Source organism: Ovis canadensis, chromosome 13 (assembly GCF_042477335.2).
Source record: "Ovis canadensis isolate MfBH-ARS-UI-01 breed Bighorn chromosome 13, ARS-UI_OviCan_v2, whole genome shotgun sequence".
Classification (NCBI taxonomy): domain Eukaryota; kingdom Metazoa; phylum Chordata; class Mammalia; order Artiodactyla; family Bovidae; genus Ovis; species Ovis canadensis.
The window spans coordinates 79,494,428-79,512,587 of NC_091257.1; the positions used below are offsets into that span (position 1 = coordinate 79,494,428).

The 18,160-nt window shown below is 37.2% G+C and overlaps 1 protein-coding gene across 7 annotated transcripts in view; it reads right to left on the bottom strand.

Annotated features, from left to right (window-relative positions):
- Positions 1 to 18,160, bottom strand: part of NCOA6 (nuclear receptor coactivator 6) — a 92,191-nt gene that overhangs the window by 64,672 nt on the left and 9,359 nt on the right. For 3 of the 7 annotated variants that reach the window (XM_069548386.1, XM_069548382.1, XM_069548380.1), the window contains exon 2: positions 11,017 to 11,094. The exons of 3 other annotated variants lie outside the window; for them this stretch is intronic. The gene's annotated coding sequence lies outside the window, so the exon portion shown is untranslated. Of the gene's footprint in view, positions 1 to 6,492; positions 6,583 to 11,016; positions 11,095 to 18,160 lie in introns of those variants that run through there. One more of the 7 variants, XM_069548384.1, reaches the window with a different exon arrangement.

Here is an 18,160-nt window from a genome sequence, read left to right on the forward strand (position 1 = left end):
GATCCCAGAAGCCACACAGAATGGCCAAAAGAAGAGAAAACAAAGCAGCAGAGAAAATGTAAATAGTTACACCCAAAGGAATTCCCACAGGACCACGAGCTGTTTTCGGCAGAAACTTTACAGACCAAAAGTGGCATGATATAATCAAAGAGATGAAAGGAAGAAACCTACAACCAAGAGCAGCTTACCCAGAAAGGCTATCATTCAGATTTGAAGGAGAGATGAAGAGCTGTGCAGATAAGCAAAAGCTAGAAGTTCAGTGTCACTAAACTGGCTTTACAAGAAATGTTATAAGGACTTCTCTAAAAAGAAAAGACCGCAACTAGAAATATCAGAATTATGGGGAATTCCCTGGCAATCCAATGGTTAGGATTCTGTGCTTCCACTGGAGGGGGAACAGATCTGACTTCTGGTTGGCAAACTAAGATCCTGAAAGCTTTGTGGCATGGTAAAAAAAAAAAACAAAAAACTTATTTGTAAAGGAAAGCATACGGTAAAGGCAGATCGACCACATATAAAACTAGTAGGAAGGTTAAAAGGTAAAAGCAGTACATCATTTCTATCCACAGTAAGTAGTCAAGGGATACACAAAACAAGAAGAGGTAAAATATAATGTCAAAACATTAAACGTGGTTGGGGACGGAGTAAAAACGCAGAGTTGTTAGAATGTGTTTGAACTTAATTTACACACCCACAGAGCTATATATGAATCTCACGGTAATCACAAAGCAAAAATCTTTAATACACACATGCAAAACAGAAAGGAATCCAAACATAACACTAAAGATAGTCATCAAATCACAAGGGAAGAGAGAGAAAAAAATAAGGAATACAAAAAAATCACAAAACAATCAGAATAAAATTAACAAATGGCGGAACCTGGTAGGCTACAGTCCATGGGGTCGCAAAGAGTCAGATTCGACTGAGCAACTTCACATGAAGGAAATGGCAATCCACTCCAGTATTCTTGCCTGGAGAATCCCATAGACAGAGGAGCCTGGCAGGCTACAGTCCGTGGGGTCGCAAGAGTCGGACACGACTTAGTGCACTGTCTCATATACCATCAATTACTTCAAACCTGAATGGCTAAATGCTCCAATCAAAAGACACAGAGTAGCTAAATAGATACAAAAACAAGACCCAGCCTTCAAAAGACTCATATCAGATCTAAAACAAAACACAAGACCGAACATGAGGGTATGAAATAAGGTATTACATGAAAATAAAAGAAAGCTGGGGTAGCAATACTTGTATCAAACAAAATAAACTTTAAAACAAAGACTAACCAAGAGTATTTTAAACCTTGACTATTTGATATCAATGTTATCACATTTCCCTGAGAAACTGCAACTTATTTGGTACAGATATTTAAAACTCTTCCTTCTTCCACTAGTGGCTACTATTCTCTACTCTTCTCTCATCTTCCTTCTTTCAAAAAGTTAACAGTAAGCTGGAGCTAAAATGGAGGCTACCGAACAATGCCTGGTTCATCTCTATCATCACCTCCATCCTAATTTTTCACTGATATACTTAAGGACACACTGAGACTCAAAGTTATTAACAGCACTGGCAACTAGGGCTGCTGCTCAAACAACTGCTGGACTCAAAAATGACTTTTCTGCCGAAGAGCAGGCACAAATGGGAGCCAGGAGGATAGCAACAGATTTATAACTTCCTCCAACTACCTGTTCCTAAACAGCTTTCTCCAGAGGCAGCAATGGCAATGCTGTTACATTACCCTTCTGTAAGAGATTCACTTAAAATGGTCAGTGCTAATAGTACTATATAGCCACAACCTTCCTCCTGTACTTCAGACTTTGTAACATACAAAATAGTATACACACCCTGAGATTTGAAGGCAAATGCAGGAAGGGCTGAGACAGCAAAAGCCCTGGGAGCATTACATACTGGAAATCATTTTTTTGTAGCCTAGACTTCAAATTATCAGCAGTAACAAAAAATCACCTCTTTCAAAGTAAAATTACCAGGCCAAAGGAAGGAATTTCCTCTCCTCAATCCAGCAGGAAACACATAAATGACTGCTGGACACTCGAAAGTATTCAGAAACTATGTGAATCAATTAGTCCTTTAGTTTAACACCTTAAAAGAGAATTCCTACAGCTACCAAATAGCCAATGAAGCAACAAGTCTACCCTATCTGTCACACACTAGACCTATATACCCCTCTCCTTACTCAAGGAAGAAAAATTGAGGGAAGCGATAGAAAAACTTTCTGCAACATAAAAGAAGAGAAACTCTGCCTCTGTAATCCAGAAAATGAAAATATAAGGCAGCAATCGGTTAAATTTTAGAAATCAATTACATTGCTCTTAACAAACTTGATAAAGCACATTGAAATAAGAGCTCAAAGTTCACAGGCAGAAATGAAAGAAGCTAGTTGAGATGCAGGAATAAATACAAGGGGAAGAGAAAGGTAAAAATTACAAATATACCAAAGCAGAATTCAAATCTTTACTAGAAAAGTAAAGAGCAGAATACTTTATTAGAAACACAGGGACAACAAATTCAAAACTTTGTTTCAGAATGGAGTAGGGAAGGACAAATAATGCAAAGTATGAGAGAGGGCTGATGAGAAGAGAAAAATAAACTTCAACTAATTTGCTATCCTGGAAACAAACGCACAGAAATAATAATCAAAGATTTTTTTAAAGGAAATGTAAACTTTCCTGGATCAAAGAATGTTCTGCATCTCCAGCTCAAAAGAGCTCACAAAAGATCAGCAAAATTACTAAAAAGAGAGTGACTGGATTTGTTCTAGTGAAACTTTCAGATTTTAAGGATAAAGAAAATGCCCCACAATCAACCAATAAGGAAAAGAGAAGTCATATACAGAAGACCAAAACTTGCTCTGGCCACAGATTTTTGCTTTGCAAGACCAGAAGATAATGGCAATATATTAAAGAATTAAGAATGGAAAAAACAAGGTGACCTAATAATTCTGCTCCCTTCCCCACCAAGTAGTCATTCACTGTGAAATCAACAGGATACTTTCAGATGTACACCAATCATGTACTTTTTAATAAAAAGTACATAAAAAGTACATTGTCTGAATCTAATTAACCAAAAACAAAGACCTTGAGAATAGGAAGGAAAAATGCAATCAGTTAAACATAAGACTGTGCTGTGCTTAGTCGCTCAGTCGTGTCTGACTCTTTGCAACCCCATGGACCGCAGCCCACCAGGCTCCTCTGTCCATTGGGATTCTCCAGATAAGAATACTGGAGTGGGTTGCCATGCCCTCCTCAAACATAAACATAAACATAAGACTAAGTCTAAATAGTTATTATAAATATCAGTTCAGTTCAGTCACTCAGTTGTGTCTGACTCTTTGTGACCCCATGGACTGCAGCAAACCAGGCCTCCCTGTCTATCACCAACTCCTGGAGTTTACTCAAACTCACGTCCATTGAGTTGGTGATGCCATCCAACCATCTCATCCTCTGTCATCCCCCTTTTCCTGCCTTCAATCTTTCCCTGCATCAGGGTCTTTTCCAATGAGTCAGCTCTTTGCATCAGATGGCCAAAGTATTGGAGTTTCAGCTTCAGCATCAGTCCTTCCAATGAACACCCAGGACCGATCTCCTTTAGGATGGACTGGTTGGATCTCCTTCCTGTCCAAGGGACTCTCAAGAGTCTTCTCAAACACCACAGTTCAAAAGCATCAATTCTCCAGTGCTCAGCTTTCTTTACAGTCCAACTCTCACATCCATACATGACTACTGGAAAAACCATAGCTTTGACTATACAGACCTTTGTTGGCAAAGTAATGTCTCTGCTCTTTAATATGCTGTCTAGGTTGGTCATAACTTTTCTTCCAAGGAGCAAGCCTCTTTTAATTTCATGGCTGCAGTCACCATCTGCAGTGATTTTGGAGCCCCCCAAAATAAAGTCAGCCACTGTTTCCACTGTTGCCCCATCTATTTCCCATGAAGTGATGGGACCAGATGCCATAATCTTAGTTTTCTGAATGTTGAGCTTTAAGCCAACTTTTTCACTCTCCTCTTTCACTGTCATCAAGAGGCTCTTTAGTTCTTCTTTGCTTTCTGCCATAAGGGTGGTGTTATCTGCATATCTGAGGTTATTGGTATTTCTCCCTGCAATCTTGATTCCAGCTTGTGCTTCATCCAGTCCAGCATTTCGCATGATGTATTCTGCATAGAAGTTAAATAAGCAGGGTGACAATATACAGCCTTGACATACTCCTTTCCCGATTTGGAACCAGTTTGTTGTTCCATGTCCAGTTCTAACTGTTGCTTCTTGACCTGCATACAGGTTTCTCAGGAAGCAGGTCAGGTGGTCTGGTATTCTCATCTCTTGAAGAATTTTCCAGAGTTTGTTGTGATCCACATGGTCAAAGGCTTTCACGTATTCATAAAACAGAAGCAGATGTTTTTCTGGAATGCTCTTGCTTTTTCGATGATCCATCAGATGTTGGCAATTTGATCTCTGGTTCCTCTGCCTTTTCTAAATCCAGCCTGGACATCTGGAAGTTCATGGTTCATGTACTGTTGAAGACTGGCTTGGAGAATTTTGAGCAATTTACTTTGCTAGCGTGTGAGATGAGAGCAATTGTGTGGTTGTTTGAATATTCTTTGGCATTGCCTTTCTTTGGGATTGGAATGAAAACTGACCTTTTCCAGTCCTGTGGCCACTGATGAGGTTTCCAAATTTGCTGGCATGCTGAGTGCAGCACTTTCACAGCATCATCTTTTAGGATTTGAAACAGCTCACCTGGAATTCCATCAACTCCACTAGCTTTGTTCATAGTGATACTTCCTAAGGCCCACTTGACTTCACATTCCAGGATGTCTGGCTCTAAGTGAGTGATCACACCATCGTGATTATCTGGGTCATGAAGATCTTTTTTGTACAGTTCTTCTGTGTATTCTTGCCACCTCCTCTTAATATCTTCTGCTTCTGTTAGGTCAATACCTTTTCTGTCCTTTATTGTGCTCATATTATAAATATGATTAATACCAAATACTATTTTTGAAAAATTGTTATTCAAAACAAAGGTACAAAATAAAAATTACTATCAGTCACCACGATCTTTATTTGAGTAGTATGAACAATTTTGCTAATATGCTCTGTCATTAATTTAATGGGTTACCTGCCCCTCCCCATTAAAGGATAATGAGTTTTAGGCTAGGTCAAGGAACACTGGCCTATTCGAGATACCTCATACAATAAGAACCATACAATAAGTGGTCTTTTGTGACTGACTTCTTTCACTTAGTTTTATTTCTCCAAGGTGCTGTATAGCAATAACAGTACTTCATTATTTTAAATTACCATATAATTTCCCTTTGTATGGGCTTCCAGGGCTTCCCCGGTAGCTCAGCTGGTAAAAAATCTGCCTGCCATGTGGGAGACCTGGGTTCGATCCCTGGGTTGCGAAGATCCCCTGGAGAAAGGCACGGCTACCCACTCCAGTATTCTGGCCTGGAGAATTCCATGGACACAGGAGCCTAGCAGGCTACAGTTCCTGGAGTTGCAAAGAGTCGGACACGACTGAGCGACTTTCACTTTCACGGCCTTCCCAGGTGGCGCAAGTGGTAAAGAGCCCACCTGCCAATGCAGGTAGACATGAGATGCAGGTTTGATCCCTGGGCTGGGAACATCCCCTGGAGGAGGGCATGGCAATCCACTCTAGTATTCTTGCCCGGAGAATCCCATGGACAGAAGAGCCTGGCAGGCTGCAGTCCACAGGGTTGCAGAGTCAGATATGACTGAAGCGACTCAGCATGCACACACACATCCCTTTGTATGTAAACACCATATTCATTCATTCATTCATCAGTTGATAGACATTTGGATTGTGTCCACCATTCGCTATTATGACTAATGTTGCTATGAATATTGGGGTATACAAAATTTTGGTGTGGATATATGTTTTTATTTCTCTTGAGTATATATACACTGAGGAGGAAAATTGCTGGGTCATATGTTATCTATATTTAACCTTTTGAGTCAGACTTTTTTCTGAAGGAGTTACATCATTTTGCATTCCCATCAGCAGTATACAGGAGTTCCAATTTCTCCACATCTTCACCAATATTTGTTATCTTTCTGATTATAACCATCCTAGTGGGTGTGCAACTGTATCTCACTGTGGTTTTGACTTGCATTTCCTTGACAGCTAATGGTGTTCAGCAAATTTTCATGTTTATTGGCTACTAGAATAATTTCTTTGGGGAAATATCTATTAAAATTCTTTGCCAATTTAAAAATTAGAATGCTTCTCTTTATTACTGAATTGCAAGAGTTCTTGATTAGATATAAATTCCTTTTTAGATATGATTTGCAAATATTGTTTTACATTTTGCGGGTTGCTATAAGTGACTTTTTAAATTTGGTTCTCTTCTGACTGTTCATTATTGGATATTGTATCATATGTCTTTACAGGAGATGACTTTGTTTTGTAATTTGGGACAAATTGAGTATCCGGAAAAAGTTTTATTAAATTCTTACTTCAGGACTTCCCTGGCAGTCCAGTGGTTAAGACTCTGAGCTTCCACTGCAGGAGGCATGGGTTCAATCCCTGGTTGGAGAACTAAGATCCTGCATGCCTCAAAATAGGGCCAAAAAAAAGCAAAAGTTAAATATAAAAAGTAAAACTACAATCACATATTGGTTATATATTCATACACAGTATATTTATCAGGTCATGGACTGAAGAGCTAAAGCAAAATATATAATATTATATAATAGATAATATGTATTATACAAATCATTATATAATTTCATTATTATTTTTAAAATTTTGCAGGACAAAGTACACAAGAGTAAAAAGGCAAAATATAAAGTGGGAATTATATTTGTAAATGACAAAAGGTTAATAAATTTAACATTAAAAATTCAGGAAATATTAACACCCCCCTCCAAAATTGGCCCTCCAAATAGAAAATCTATAAAATTAGAAGTAAAAATCATCAAATATATGAAAAGTTTGTTCATTTCATAAGTAATCCAAAAAACCAAAATGAAATATGCCTTTCTTCCAACATAAACATTTTTAATGAAATACTCAACTGCAGCAAAGGTTAATATAAGGCAGATTAACATTCATATTTTGCTCATAAGTGTTCATTTTCCTTAACATCGTAATTATAATCCTCATATCTAGGAATCTAACAATAAATAATTAAAGATGTGGTTAAAGATTCATATTCAAAGATGTTTATCAAAATACTGATGGTGAAAAACTGGAACCTAGCTCAAGGCTCAACAACAAAAGTGGTGAATCCATTTAAATGTACTCAAATATTGCTTCTCCATTAAAAGTCATGTTTTCAAAAATACTTAACATCATGGGAAATGCTCACATTTTAAAGATAAGAAGTATATAAAGCTGATTATTTTTATTTTCTTAATGTTTGAACACACGTTGGGAAAAAGACAAAGGAAACCCAATAATAAGACAAACAACCCAATAAAAAATCTGCAGAAGATTTGAACAGATACATTACACTGAGAACATGAAAACATGTTCAACATCATTGGTCATCAGCAAAGGCAAATTAAAGCTACACCTACTATAATGGCTAAAATTAAAAAGAATAATAAAATCAAATGTTGACAAAGATGTAGAGCAACTGGAACTCTCATGCTGGTGGGAATGTAAAAATGAAATAAATGATTTGGCAGTTTAAAGTTATATAAAGTTTCTTACCATAAGACCCAGCAATCACTCTCCTAGGTATTTACCCAAAATAAATGAAAACATGTCTACACAAAGACATGCCTATGAAAATGAACAGAACTTTATTTACAATGGCCTCAATTGAAAGTAAATTGGCAACAAATCAAAGGTCTATCAGTTAGTATGTGGATAAACTGAAGTATATTCCTATAGTAGAAAACTGACAAATAATAAAAAGCATCAACTACTGAAAGGATTTTCAAGTAGAGCAGGGAGGGGATTTTGTCCTCTATTGAACATCTGGCAAAGTCTGGACACATTTCTGATTGTTACCACTAGAGAGGGGAGTGCTAATGACTTCTAGTGGATAGCAGTCAGGGATGCTACTGAATAACCCACACGCATGGGACAATCTCCAAGACAAAGAATTATCCTGTTCAAAATGTCCACAGTGCCAAGGCTGAAGACTTCTGAACCACTGATACATGCAACAACATGAATGAATGTCAAAAACCTCATGGTGATCAAAAGAATATTTCTATGACATTCTAGTAGGCAAAACCAACCTACAGCAATAGGCATCAGATGGGTACTTGTCTGGGATTGGGGTGGGGACTGATTACACAAGGATGAGGTACCTTTGGAGTGAAAATGTTCTATATCTTTATTGTGGGGATATATACATCTATCAAAACTCAAACTGTGCATCTTACTATACATAAATAATACATGTAAGATTAGTAAAATAAATAAATTGTCGAAGCTGGGTTAAAGGTACATGGGGGTTCAGGATAGCATTCTACTTTTGTATCTGTCTCAAGTTCCATGACAAAATGTTTAAAAATAATACATATATAAACACTAAATGATACAGGGAGAAGCCTTAATTGAATCGTAAAACATACACACACACCACCCACTCAAGATTAAAATCTCACTGTGAGAATGATCTTTGTATAATGTCTCCATTTTTGAAGGGGAGAGAAGCTAATGTTACAGATAGAAGGAAGAAAGAGAGATAGTTTGATACAGGGAAGGTAAAGAAAATTTTACAAACTACTCCTCACTATCACTATTCCCTTTAATATCCCACTGACTCCCAGCCTGGCACTAAGCCATGTCTTCTGTGGTAGACAGACTTTTAAGATGGCCACCAATTATCCCAGCCTCCTGGTATTCATGCCCTGGTATAATCACCCCTGCCCCTCTTCCTCCCCTTGAATGTGGGCTAGCCTAGTGACTTACTTATAGCCAAATATATATAGTAAAGGTGATGGGATGGTATTCCCATGATTAGGTTATAAAAGAATGAGACTTCCATCTCCCTAGGAGACTCTACTGCCTTCTCAGCTTGCCACGTTGGAGGGGCTACAAGGTAAGGAACTGACGATTGTCTCCAGCCAACAGCCAGTGAGAAACCAAGGCCTTAAAAATCCAACATCCCTTGACAAAATAAATTCTGCCAACAACCAAGTAAGCCTAGAGGAAATCCTTCTTCAGTTGGTCACTGAGATGACTCCACTCCTGGCTGACACCCTGACTGCTGCCTGTGAGACCCTGATACAGAGGGCCCACCTAAAACTGTGTCCAAACTCCTGACTTCTGGAAACTGTGCCCTAATAAATACATGTTTCAAGCGGCTAAATTTGTGGTAATTTGTTATGTAACAATAGATAACTAAGGCACCCTCCTTAGAAATTCTGCTGAACATTCATGTCTCTTTAAACTGGCAGGGACTTCCCTGGTAGTCCAGTGGCTAAGACTCTGTGCTCCCAATGCAGATCCCTGCTGGGAACTCTTGATCCCTGGTCAGAGAACTAGATCCTACATGCCACAGGTAAGAGTTCACAAGCTGCAACTAAAGATCCCATGTGCTACAACTAAGACCCAGCACAGCAAAAGAAATAAATAAATATTTTAAAATAAATAAATAAACTGGCAGTTTCTTAACAAGTGAGATATACCAGTTTTGTTGTTGTTTAGTTGCTCAGTTGTGTCCAACTCTTTTGCAACCCCATGGACTGCAGCCCACCAGGCTCCTCTGTCCATGGTTGAAGTGGGTTACCACTTCCTTCTCCAGGGGCATCTTCCTGACCCAGGGATCAAAACGGCATCTCCTACATTAGCAGGCAGATTCTTTACCACTGAGCCACCAGAGAAGCCCAAGATATACCATACAACTTGCTTAAGGTCCTACTACTAAGTGACCGAGCTGTGACTAGAGCCCAGTCAGTCAGTCATAAAGGCTGGACTCTTCACTACCACCCCCCACCCCCCACCACTCTACTCTATATCTCAGACCCCTCGTGTACTAGGTAAAAGCACACTCAGTTCACTAAAGAAGGATAGTGAAATAACAAATATTTAGGCATACATGCCAGTTATTGTTTGAAATGTTAATGATATAATGGGGAAGAAAATATATACATGGTACCTGCTTTTATGAAGCTTACACTCTGGTAAGAATTAGGTTTAAAGAACAGGATTCTAAAATAAAAATATTTATCCTTTATTCATATATTTATCCAAATATTTATACAAAAAAGTCACAAGTTGCGTAGTGGCCAGATCTGCTTTAACTAGCTGGAACAGTGGTTCCTAAACTTGTCGGCACTTCAGAATCCCGTTGGGATCTTTTAAAAATTCCTAGGCCATATCCCCAGGCTAATTAAATCACAACCTGGGGTGAGAGGTGGTGGTTGGGAGGCAGAACAAAGACATCAGTACTTTGCAAAGTTTTACTGGAGATTCCAGTGTAAAGACAAGTTTGGAAAATCACTAAGCTTGAGTTTTTATCTGTCTAAATAATGATAAAGTTCATTCATGGTGACACAGAGTGAGGTAAAACAAAGAAAAACAGGAAAAAAAAAAACCTGTATATACTTGCCCTTCCCTGAATGAGAGATTTGCAAGGTAAAGGTAGCTGTGATTGTTTTCCCCAGTGTTATGAATTCTGAGAATATTAGACAGAGAGCCAAATAATTACTTTCCTTCTTGGATTTTTCCATGCCTCCATTCTCCACCAGAATCACAGACAAATGAGATACTCACTTTTTCATCTTTTCCTGGTATTTTCCAGAAGCCAACAAAGAATTCTGCCATGTAATATATAATCAACATAACTGATAAAGACATGACAGTTGCTTTTCTAGTAAACAGATCTTATTTAATTGAGTCACTTTGGGCCAATCCACATGCCAAATGCAGCTTGCTAAAGTAAACACCCTGCGGACACTGAGATCAAAATGGCTTCTTTTTAAAAAAGGCTACTTCTTAATTCAATCCTTTGTTTAGGTTGAAAACAAATACTTTATAACTCAAACTTGCATTTGTATACTACAGAATCAACAGACCTGTTTAAGAACTCTCTGACCACTCTCAGAAAAGATAGTTAGAGGTTGAGTAGGAGCCCTCTCCATTCCATCCAGGACCTAGACAGAAAGGAAAAAGGGCAAAGAGGAAGAAGAGAAACATCAGAAAGACAAGACTTAATATAATCAAAATAAACCTATTCAAAGCAAAGTTTTGTGACTGGACAAATTCCTTCTCTCTACCCAGTTTCTGCTAATTTCAGTCTAGAAAGAGTTGTAAAAAAAAATGAGATTACCTACAGCCATAAGTCCAGTGATTTCTTTTAAAGGAAAGCTTATCACCAAGGAAGCTTTTTCAAAATACAACAGCAATGGTTATACAAGTATGTTCATTTTATTTTTTTTAGTATGTTCATTTTATAATTCACTGTTGTTACGACTTGTACACTTTGCATTGTGTTATACTTTCAGTGACAAATATTAAAAAAAAAAAAAACAGATATATTTGTTCTGGACAGAAGCCCTGAAGGATTCTAATTAAGGTAGCAGATACAGTCTCACAGAGGTTACAAGATTTGCCCTAGGTCACATGTGTAGTTAGCTACTGACTTAGTCCTTCAAGTCATTTTCCTACTTGTTCTGCTGTAAAACCTAAATAAGCTAATAATATTTAACTTTAACATTTACTCTCCTACTTAAAAATTATTACAAACGACAAGTGCAAAAACCAAACAAGTAAACAAATGGAAAACACAGATGTCCTGGGTTCACAACTGTGAAACACAGGCCAACAGAATGAAAAAAGAGCTAGGCCGAGCATGGCAGGATGAGTGTGCTCCAAGTTCTAGTTGTGACCTTCCCATAAGGTTCTATGAATTGGGGCAGGGTGCAATCTCTCTGTGTGTGCTCAATCACATCTGAATCCTTGTGACCCCACGGCCAGGCTCCTCTGTCTATGGAAATTCCCAGGCAAGAATACTGGAGTGGGTTGCCATTTCCTTTCCTAGGGGATCTTCCTGACCCAGGGAGAGAATCCATGTCTCCTGCACCTCCTGCATTGGCAAGTGGAATTCTTTACCACTGTTCCACCTGGGAAGCCCTACGATTCCTAAATTATAAAATGAGAGGACGGATCACTAAGCTAGAACTAAAGAGGATTACAGGTTCCTTCTAAGTTTAAGAAAACTCAAGGACTATTTATCCCCCTGGAGTAGGAAATGGCAACCCACTCTAGTATTCTAACATGGAAAATTCTATGGACAGAAATCTGGCAGGTTATAGTCCATGGGATCACAGAATCAGACATGACTAAACATGCACACGCAACAACAAACACATGGTTTCACTTTAACAAATAATCTCGCTACTCAAATGTTTTCAGTTGCTTTGTAAAATAAGAATCCTAGAACTCCTCGGTCATCTGCCTCATGAAAGTGAAAGTGAAGTCACTCAGGCGCGTCCAGCTCTGTGTGACCCCATGGACTACAGACTACCAGGCTCCTCTGTTCATGGGATTTTCCAGGCAAGAGCACTGGAGTGGGTGCCACTTCCTTCTCCAAACACAAATATATTCTTCAGCTTGTGTAAAATACAAATCTCCTAGGTTTGTTGTCTAGATGCATAATATAGACAATACCCTCACTACTTTACCACCACCATCACCACGAGACTTTTTTTGCATGAGTAAAACTTTACATTTTGAAATCATTTCAGACTTAAAGAACACAAGATAATTTTTTAAATGGAAAATATATGTGTAAAGAAGTCCCTCGTAATTTCTTTTTTCATAATTTCTAATCTATTATAATTTGAATACTTTCAATGGATGCATTTGTTCAACCTCTCTTAACAATCACCTACTATGTATGAGGCTCTCTGCTAAACAGGTTCCTGCTCCTGAAGTTACTATATAAGAAACAAAAAAATTGTGGAATGGATAATTTAAATAAGATTTTCATGAATGCCTAGGTCTGGATATTACACTTATACTGCTTTAAAAGTTAAGTTGGCCTTTAAACCACATAGCCTTCAATGTTTCAAGATAAGGTATCTTAAAAATTGTATTAATACACAGTTAAATATAAACTGTCAAAGACAATTTGCCATGGCACAACTAGTGTAAGATCCAACTCTATCCTCCCTACATCATTTCATAAGCTTCTTATAAAAACTCTTACATGTTTCCTGTTCCTAAGTCCAGGGCGCCCAAGGGAAAATTTATGTAAACCTCCAGTCAAATCACAGAAACTTAGTGCCCTGAAAAGATAAACAAAATGCCTGTTGAGAAGACTTGTCATTTCACTACTGTAAAATTCCTGGTTTGCTCTTTGTAGGCATAATAGATGATTTAAGAGATTAGGGAATATTAACATTAAATCTAAATTTCAATCCTGATATTTTATTAACAGTATAAGAAAAGATAAATTTGTGAAATACAATCTTTACCTCCAAGTCTCTCTTTTCATTTTTCTTAATTTCATATTCATAAAAGAACAGGTGCAAGATATGTATAATTTATGAAGCCTCATAATAAAGTAAATATTTGTGAGAAAGATGTATGAAATACAAAATCTGAAATCCCTAAACTAACACAGATACATACAGTTGACCCTTGAACAGCTCAGGAGTTAGGTGCTCTGATCCCAGGAGCATTCAAAAATCTGAGTGTAAGTTTACAGTCAGCCCTCCATACTTGTGGTTTTACATTCATGGATTCTACCAACTATGGATGTGTAGCACTGCAGTTATGTATTTACTGAAAAAAATCTGCATATAAGTGGATTGGCAAAGTCAGACAATGTTGTTCAAAGGTCAATTGTAGTTAATAATTTTAATTGAGCATAATCAGCAGAGTAAGTCAGAGGCTCAACGAAAGTTTTCCCGTTTTGTTAGACACCATGGTAAGAGGATAAAGTAAAATTTAGAAAAAAACTACACTATACATCATATTCTAATAGTGAACCACTACGTTCTTTCATTCAGAATAAAGCTTCAGTCAAAAAACAGTGCAAGAGGACTTCCCTAGTGGTCCAGTGGTTAAGCTTCCACACTTCCAAAGCAGGGGGCATGAATCTGATCCCTGGTTGGGAAACTAAGTTCCTGCCTGCCGCGAGGCCAAAAAAAGTTTCTAGTCTTTTAATCCATGCTGTAATATACAAATGACACTGACATGTTGACCAAATCTTACAATGTAGGAACTAATAATTTAAAAAAAAAAAATCCCTAAACATAACTTGACAAGATTCTGAGCAACATCAGAGGGCCCCAGGTCCAATACCCTCAAGGAACAGACAAAAAAAATTAAGGCCCAAGTAAATAATTTGTCCAAAGCTTCTCAGTAGGAGGGAAGTCTTTCATTTCATGTATGACACTTCTTTCAAAAGAAATACTTCATTTTAAAAGCAGCAGCAAAGTATGTTATATAATGATAATGAATGTTGCCCTACCTTAAGAAAGTGTTGGAAAACAACTTTAGAGAACAATGGCTTTCTTTCTCTATTAAGTTTCTAACAAGAAACTGTTAAATCATGAAATCTGGGCTCTAAATTACAAAAAGTCCTTAGACCATCATTCTAAGAGTCTGCCAGTGTTTCTTTTTCTCCACTATCTTAGCATACAGTCATCTCTCAGTATTCATGAGGGACTGACTCCAGGACCTTCCCCTCAAAACCAACATCCGCAGATGGTCAAGTCCCTCATATAAAATGATGCAGCATTTGCATATAATAGCACATCTGATCCACATACTAGAAATCATCTTTAGATTACCTATAATACCTAACACAATGTAACTGATATGTGACCAGTTGTCAAAACAGTTGTAAATACAAGGTAAATAGTTTCCAGTCCTGAGAAATTCAAGTCTTGCTTTTTAGAACTTTCTGGAATTTGGGGGGAGAATGTTTTCAATCTCCGGCTGACTGAATCTGCAGATGAGGAACCCACGGAAAGGAGAGTAAAATGTATTCAAAGACAGTTTTGTCAGGCCTTTTTTGGGGGGCGGGGGCTTTTTACCCTTATAATTGTCACTTTCTTTTAAAAATCAAACACTGAAGTCCTTAGATCAGCTTTCTAGTTCTGTAGCTACCATTTCATCATAATTGATGACCCAGAATATACTTGGCAAACCTGCAGATAGAATTGTTATTAGATGAATACACTATCATTTTCAAACACAGGTAGAGCATCCAAATTGACTTGGAAAAACCAGAAAAGCATTTCTTCAAAATCAAGAGAGATTGTTTAAAATAATTATAACCCTAAACAATGAAGAAAGAAGTTTTTGATCAAGAAAAGAAATTCAACAGCATAATAAACGTGCTCATCTATATTAAACAAAGAAATTTCTGCCCAAGTTGCAAAAATGAGAAAAACAAAATTAAAAATTAACAAGACAAAAATATAGAAAAAAATTAGAATTATTAACTTCAGTGGAATGGTGGTGACCAAGACATGAACCTAGAAATCATAAAGAAAAAGACTGACTGACATGATTCGATAATTAAAATAGTCTATGTGTTGAACAAACCACAAAGTCAAAAGCCAACTGAGAGACCGGGATAATATATCTGCACCATGTGACAAAAAGACCCCAAATACACAAAATAGCTATTTAAAGTTGATAAAGAACTGGCAAAGTTGATAAAGACAGCCAAATGAAAGAAACACTGAGGAGGACAAGAAACAAAAATAAATTCTGAGTGTTTTGGGGTTGGGTTTGTAAAACAACTTATGAATTCAGGACTTAACTCTCTTTCGAAAAGAAAAAGAAATTGTTTTATTCAAGAGCTTTACGCTTCTTAGTTTTGCCTGCTTACAATGCTTTTTTATTTTTTATTTTTATTTTTTTTACAATGCTTTTTTAAAAAGCAAACATCACAGGATTCTGTCAAAGAAATGTCCCCTACTGTATATATATCTGCAATCTGTAAGGTTTTCTTTGGTTAAATTATATTTGATTTAAGCTATACCTTAAAACTTGAAATTTATCTTTTATAACGCATCATTCTTTGTTACACTATATAAACTTTTTAAATGCACAGTGCAAACTTAAAGGAAAATATCAAATCTACACTGAACAAACGGTCAAACGAATGAAAAACTAGCTCAACACTAAAAAATACTCATCAATGATAAAAATAAAAAACATATTCACCACTCACTTTCACTCACAAAAGAAAAAAAAATGCAACTTCACAGGAGAGATCTGGCAGTCACAATCTTAACTCTATAATCAAAGTTAACATCAACAGGGGAAAACCAGACATTTATGCACCTCGTGATATGATGCGATGCAAAAAAATGTATTAAATGTTTTTGTCAAAATGTTAGGCTACAATCTAATCACGTCTTAAACCTTCCAATTGAGGAAAATACAAGGAACAAGTTAAATGCCACAAAGAAAACAATCAGGCATATTCAGGATGTGGGACAAACAAGAAAAATGCTCAGGTCTCAACAAATCAATGCCTTGGAGGGTGGGGGGAGGTGAGAGAGCAGATAAGAAATGGGAACTGCTTCAGATTAAAAAAAAAAAGACTACAAAAATAACAAATACAAATACAGTGCATAGTTCTTAATTTCATCCCACTTCCAATAAGCCAGTTGTAAAAGTCATTATAGAAACAACTGGAGAAACAAATACAAACTTAATGTTTGAAACATTAAGGACTTATTGATAATTTTGTTCCCTGTGATAATGGTGTTGCAACAATGTAGGAAAATGTTCTTATTTGTAAGAGACGCATGCTAAAGTATTTAAAGGCATACTAATATGATGTCTTTATTTTAAAAAGGTTTAACCTAATAAGTATATTACGAAATGTATGGCAACATACTGAATTGTTCATTGAACTATTTCTGGAAGGGTCTTTTGGGAATGTCTGAAAATTTTTTTCATAATAAAACATTTAAAATATCAAAAATCCCACGAAACTGTGATATATCACTATTACGTGTGTGAGCCTGCTTAGTTGCTCAGTTTTGTCCAACTCTTTGCAATCCTTTGGACTGTAGCCCCCCAGGCTCCTCAGTCCATGGGATTCTCCAGGCAAGAATACTAGAGTGGGTTGCCATGCCCTCCTCCAGGGGATCTTCCTCACACAGGGATCAAATCGGTGTCTCCTGCATTGCAGGTGGATTCTTAACCCGCTGAGTCATCAGGGAGGCCTCAATCACTATTACACTAGAAGAAAAAAAGTATAAAATCTACTGTTAACTATAGCAGAACTGTATAAACTGGCAGTTTTCTAAAGAATAATCTAACAAAATGGCAAAAAAGCGATACCCTTAGACCAAACTGAATTATTTTAGGGAATACAGTCTAAGAAAAAAATGCGGGGGGGGGGGGATAAAAAGCTGTTCAGTTCAGTCGCTCAGTCGTGTCCGACTCTTTGTGACCCCATGAATCGCAACACGCCAGGCCTCCCTGTCCATCACCAACTCCTGGAGTTCACCCAAACTCATGTCCATCGAGTCAGTGATGCCATCCAGCCATCTCATCCTCCGTTGTCCCCTTCTCCTCCTGCCCCTAGTCCCTCCCAGCATCAGGGTCTTTTCCAATGAGTCAACTCTTTGCATCAGGTCAGTAGTATAATTTAGAATTGCAAATAAAAAATAAAAACAAACTGGAAATCATCCAAATGCCAAATAACCAGAGAGATTTAAACTTTACTGTGGATTCATTGAAAATGATGACTATATTGACATGTAGAAAAGTGTATCAATATAATGCCAAATGAAAGACTATAAAAAACTATATGAAAAGACCATATGCATATGATGACTAGGAAGTTATGTTTGTTTGTAATATTTAAACATAATTTTTTAAATGTCATGAAAAAAAGGAAAAAATAAAATGTCATGAAGACACATGCTCTTAGAGAAAATATGTGCAATGCAAATACAGAACCAGGAAGAAATGCCTGGGCACAAAGAAGGAAATGCACCTGACCATGGCTGTTGACCACAATTTGAATGAATAGTCATAATTTAATGTCCACAGTCCTACTGTGGGCAAAAGTCAACAGAACTATCACTGAAAGGATACAGAAAAGAATATCAGTGGCTTGGATAGCACAGAATCTTCCTCAATTCCTTCCATTAGTCAGATGTTTTTAAAAGACATGGGAAGAAACTGAAAATGGTTCACAGAAAAATCAAGAGGCAAAAAATAGGATGGAAAATC